Source organism: Arachis ipaensis, chromosome B04, assembly GCF_000816755.2.
Source record: "Arachis ipaensis cultivar K30076 chromosome B04, Araip1.1, whole genome shotgun sequence".
In the NCBI taxonomy this organism is placed as follows: Eukaryota; Viridiplantae; Streptophyta; class Magnoliopsida; order Fabales; family Fabaceae; genus Arachis; species Arachis ipaensis.
In genome coordinates, this window is record NC_029788.2 from 124,210,625 (window position 1) to 124,217,067 (window position 6,443).

Below are 6,443 nucleotides of genomic sequence, written 5' to 3' on the forward strand. Positions count from 1 at the left end.
ACAAATATACACCCAATACTAATTCTTACGTTTCTGTAGTTCCTTCAATCTGTAGCAGAGGGGTTGGTTCAAAAGCTGTCTCAGGTGTTTCTTCAAGTTCCGGCACAGTGGTTGTTTGGGACATTGGCACAAAAACTTGAATCGGAACTCTAAACAAGAAGAAAAATGAAAGGTTAATAACGCCTTTGAAAATAATAAGGTTATAAGGTTGAAATATTCTTGAAAAACTCACATTACAAGCGCATCCGACGGTGTCTGTTCCCTCACAACCATCATATTCGAATCAGCCGGCTCACTGGCTGACTGTTGAACCGGACTCAACCTAAAATACACCCAAAGAAAGTCAAAAAATACACCCGAACAATTAAAAAAGAAGACAAGCTTTGTTTTTTGAGAACTTACATACTTGCAGTTTTTGCTTTTTTTTTCTGCCTTTTTTTTCTTGAATAAAATAATAAAGGGCTTTTTTTTCTAAAAAAAATATATACAGAATTAGAAGTAGAAAGTAATAGAAGAACAGAAGTAACGGTTATTTGAAAGAGAAATTACATGCTCTCTGCAGGCTTGTTTACACTACTTTGTTCTGTGCCTCCTTGAGAGGAAGGATCATCACTTCCCAAGTTCACAGCCGGTATTCTAAACAGATTTCATGTTATTCAGACAAAATATGATACAGGTATAAAATAGACCCAAATGAATGCACAAGATACAACCAACTAAATGGACAATATACACCCAACACAACAAACGAAATACACCCAACACAACAAACAAAATACACCCAACTTAATAAACAACATACACCCAACTTGATCAACAAAATACACCCAAATCATGATAACAAGATTTTATTAAATAAAGCTTCTTACGTTTCAAAGGAGACATAGCGACCTTCTGTCGATCGCAGGTCAGCTTCGTTCTCTCTGCGAAACCAGAAACAATTATTAGCAAAGAAAACACACTAAAATCTGAAATATACACCCCAACAAGACATACCCCTCTGCAGCAGATTTTTTATCGTTTTCCCTTAGCAATTCATCTAGATCTTCACTTGATATTTCATATCTCTCACTACATTTATAAAAGAAGATGTTAACATAAATAATTATGATGATAAACGGTAATATAGCTTACGAGGTACTGTACCCATCAAAGTATTGATCTTCTTCAGGAGATGAATGCTCAACAACAACTTTTTTCTTTTTGGATTGTGTTTTGGGTGGAAAAAAAAAGTATGAATCAAAAATAAAAAATTAATTTTATCACAGAATATTATCCAAAGAAGTGCTTATTTTTTGGTGTTCTTTTTGTTTTTTTATTTTTCTTTTGCTTCTCCACTGGTGATGATTCTTCACTTCTATAAGTTAATAAGAGACACTTCAGTTAATACACGAAATCTTTATAATGAAGCTAAAAGAAAGGAGTAATAATTTCAGAACATTACTCATCAGTTGATTCAGATTCAGATTCTGAAACCTCTTGACTCTTCTTTCTTTTTTTGGAGTCCATTCTGTAAGGCAAACAATCATTATTTAGAACATACTAAAGATATAAAATACACCCAAATGAATGCACAAGATACACCCAACTGAATGGACAATTTACACCCAACGTAGCAAACAAAATACACCCAACTTAATAAACTACATACACCCAACTTGATCAACAAAATATACCCAAATGTTTTCAAAAAATACACCCAACTCGACAAAGAAATTACACCCAAGTATGGTACTTACTTTTTCCCCTTTTTGCTGGGGTGTTTTCTTGGTGAATCCTCTGAGTCTTCTTGAGTCTCAGACTCAGAGGTAGAACTGTCACTGTCAGTAGTTGTTTCTTCCTCCGAAGATGATGTTGAACTTGCCTTCTTTTTTTTTTGTTTTTTTGATTTGTTGTTTTTTTTTTCTGTTTTTACTATTTTTTTCATTTTCTCTCTTGTTTGTGCCATGTTTACAATCCTCTGAAACATCAGATAATTTATTTAGCAGCATTCAGATAAATAAATATACACCCAACATATTATGTTCAACTTACCAAAATTTCCTCTGTTTCTACATTCATTCTTTCGACCAACTGCTCCTTACTCCAGTTGGCAATCCAGGGTTTTGGCGGTCTTTCAGCCCTCTTCTTGCCTTTATTTTTAGAAAGATGAAAGTATATTATCATCAGGGCAAAGAGGCAGCCATCAATTGCCTTCTTCTTTTTCTCCTTGTAGTCGGTTATGCCCTTGACGATAAAGGTCAAAACATGCCCTCCCCAGTTTCGCTCTGTTATGCTGTCCATCTCAAAAATTGGGGCCAGGTGTACAGGCAAGATTTTTTTTATTGTCGTTGGCAAAAGGAACGCCATCTGTATATAGAGGATGAAAATCCTCTTGAACATTAGGCGATCCTCTTCGTTACCAACGCCAATATCCATCATCTCATCTGTAAGACTTTTGAGGGTCTTACCCTGGAATCTTCTAAAAATTACTTTGTCATCCTCAGAAAGTTTCTTATAATCGACTTTCTGAGGAAACAGATCTCCTACAAAAAGGAAAAAAACAAAGTATCAAAATCGGTTCAAATACACCCAAGCATCAATTTAAAGACACCCCAACCATCAGTTAATATACACCTATAATTTTTATCGAGTTACCTGTTGCGTTGATGCCAAGCGCATGACCTATTTTTCTTGGGGTAATTTTAAAAGAACCGTATCCGGTTTCCAGTCTGTTCTCCCCCCAATTTGAAGTTGTTAGCCAACTCCCTTAACAGTTGGTGATGCACCCTTAGTGGTGGGATGTGCATCAAGCCACCGAATCCCAGATCCCTCACAATCGCCTTCTTCTCCTCACTCATGTTTCTGAATTTATCACTTAGGAGATGTGTGGCACACTTAAGGTCTTTTGTTTGCTGTAAGACAAAAATAAAATTATAGTCAGATATATATCTATTATATAAAACTGATTTCATGTAAGACATATATTTGTTCTTACATTTCTTCCAGGTTGGTTTCTTGCTGCCATTTTCTCTGAAATGAAAAATACACCCAAAGATATCAGTAAGATACACCCATATATATGAGTCAGATACACCCATTGATAACAGTAAGATACACACATAGATATGAGTCAGATACACCCATTGATAACAGTAAGATACACCCATAGATATGATTCAGATACATCCATATATATCAGTCAGGTATCACTCAAACATGCATCAATATCAAGCAACATTACAAGGTCAAGCAAGCAAATATAAGCAAGTGCTGACTATTACAGTATATCAGTTCAGAAATATACACCCTACATTTTATGCCATATACACCCAAGAAATTACTCCATATACACCCACCAATCTACGAAATATACCCCGAAAAATCAGTTACCAGAAGATCTAGAACAACAAGAACAGTAACACCTACAAGAACGAAGAAGAACAGTGTAACATAGAAGCAAGAATAACAGTAAAACCTAGAACATTATAAACTGTAAAATGAGATGTAGAGCAAGAAGAACAGTGAAACGTACAACAACGTAGAAGAACAGTAAAACCTAGTTCGTAATCTGGAAAATATACAGGAATCGTAATGTAACGTACCTTGAGTATTATAGCTTTGTTTTCTCTGGAGATTCTTGATCGAGAGTTTGATGGTGTGTTGATGGAGGTTTCGAAGGTTAGCGACGAGTTGTATATCTTGATTTTCGAATTTTGCTCGAAAATGGAAGGGTTGCGTTTTCTTTGAATTACTTTGAGAAGTGGAAGAAGTGGAAGAGTCTGCCATTAAGGGGTGGTTTACTCGAAGCGAAGCGTAACCGTTTGAGTGGGAGCGCGTGAATGTTACGCTCCATTCAATCTAATTAGTGCGCGTCTGGAATGTTTGTAGGCTTGGGGCTTGTAAGACTTGTAAGGCCTTATTGCTTGTATGTGTAGCAGGCCCATTTTTTTTTGAGTAAAGTATTGTTTTTGTTCTTGATGTTTGCAAAAAGTATAAAAAATACTCCCAAGTTTTAATTTGTATCAATTTTATCCCTCAAGTTTTTGAATAGTAACAATTCTACCCTTGGCTCCTATCAACGTTAAAATTGAAAATGGACGTTAGTGACTTGGCAGTCTGACTTTTCTGACGTCTGTAATGGCTAACCAACGTCTTGTGCTTTTAAGACCAACATTTGTTATGTTTTTGTATTTTGAATTGGGTTTATCCCTCTTAATTTATTATTGAAAATATGCTAACTAGCAGGATTATATTATGTCACTTTTGAAAAAGTGTTAATTGTGACAAATAATGACCTCTAAGTTATAGGCTATATTGATGTAATGGACAAGTTCAATCTCTCTTATTTGAAGTGAAAATGTTTCCCTTATATTTAGTTAGAATTTTTTGCATTAAATGTTTATGTATTATGTAGTACAAGACACAGAACACAGGGATAAAATGACATGTTCAGCCTAATTTTTAAGTCAAGGGTACTTTTGAAACATTAATAAAACTTCAGGGACGTTAACATTACAAAATCTTCGACTTGAGTACATAGATGAAACATAATTCACTATTTTCACTGCAACTACTTACATTTCTTTGCTAAACTACACCTGCCATCTCTCTCAATGCTAATATCCCAGTTTTATCTGGATTCCAACCCTACCCCATGAACAACACACAAAAAAGACCATGCTCCATCCCAATATACCAATAGTTGTAGCAATCGATAATTTGCATTTTGCATAAAACAATTTGGCTTTCAAAGTGGAAATCTTCATTTTCAGTCTTGCAACCTCAGCATCTTGCATTGTTATTTCACCATTTGCCCAAGTAAAGAAGGTGCATCCCTTCCCAATCTGCAACATAAACGCCAAGAACTTGAAGAGTTGCATAAGCCTATATCAAAATACAAATTGAACAGCACATTTACATCATAGTATATACAACCCCAAAATCTGCGTCCTGGATTTTCTACTATCTTTGACTACCTCAGGACAAGAAGCTCCCCACAATTGCACATAAGTGTTTGTCGTCGCCTACTTTTTTGTGATGATGTTGAACTCTAAGGTAGCGTTTGGTGGAGAGACAGAGACGAAAAGACTGAGATTGAGAGACAGAGACTAAGAGACAGGGATTGAAATAAATCTCAATATTCTGTTTGGTGCAAAATGGAAGACAGAAATTGAAACAAGAATGAAACTCTAATTTAATTTGCACAAAGGGTAAAATTGGAATTAATTAATTGAAATGAAAGTATTTTAGGTATAAAATGTTATTAAAGTTTCAGTCTCCATCTCTAAAAATTTCAGTCCCTTGTGTCCCTACTTTTTGGAAGTACTGAAATACTGAAATTTTAGAGACAGAGACAGAAATTTTAGTACCAGTCTCTGAACTAACAAAATCCTAATCAGCCATTACAGGCCACGTCAGAAAAGTTAGACTGCTAGCTAGGCCACTAAAGTTTGTTTTCAATTTTAACATTGATAGGAGCCTGGGATAAAATTGTTATCATTTGAAAATTTGAGGGATAAAATTGATACAAATTAAAACTTAGGGATACTTTTGATACTTTTCGCAAATATCATAGACAAAAATAATGTTTTATCCTTTTTTTATTTCCAAAAATTTTCGATATATATGTATGCGCGCGCACGGGTATGTGATATTGATGAGTTGACATAAGAGCGGGTTTTTAGAAAATGTGATTAAATTTTACATTAAATGCTAAAAATATTTCATATTAATGTTTGTCACCAAATCATTTGTACCATTTATATTTTTTCCCTATTTTTCATAATGCAAATGGATTCTGTAAAAAAAAAAATAAATAGAAAATGGAGGTTTGGGTGGCCAATCCAAAGTCCAAACACACCAAATAGCATAAGCTCATCCTCATAATTGAGCTAACACCATGTTGATGATAGCTCTTATTCCGTAAGTAACTAGTGCAATACCAATTCAGTACTATTATGATTTAATCTAATTTAAGTTATTGGGACTTAAGTTCATAAAAATTTGTATGCAAAAAAATCATAATAAAACTATACCTAAAATACTACTTTATTAAGTAAGAAAGTTTGATAATCTAAAACCCTATAAAATTTGTTTATTTGATTCATTATGAATCAAAATAGAAGTACCTTTTATGCTAATTGCGAATGCAAGAACCTCCTTTCCTTTTGATTATAGAACTCATGTAAAATTCGAAATAACTATTGTCAATTTCCATTTTTTTTCCAACTAAATTTTAGAAAATTTTTCTCCCCATTCTTTATCTCTAAACTGCATTATGTCCATTGAATAATTAATTATCTTGTTTTGTTTTATTCTTACCTCAAATATTCTCACACATCTTGTATCACATCTCACATTAAGAATGTGACTAGATAATATTTCTGAGACAGACAGAGACATAAAATACAGACAAATATTCTTTGTTTCTACTTTTAATTAAGTATTAAAAATATTTCTTA

At 33.9% G+C, this 6,443-nt stretch overlaps 1 long non-coding RNA gene across 1 annotated transcript; it reads right to left on the reverse strand.

Moving 5' to 3' along the window:
• LOC110271310 lies at nucleotides 84-733 on the reverse strand. Its single transcript, XR_002361916.1, has 3 exons — nucleotides 550-733; nucleotides 233-322; nucleotides 84-149 (listed from the first exon to the last, which is right to left on the reverse strand). It is a non-coding gene; the product is annotated as an uncharacterized LOC110271310 (long non-coding RNA).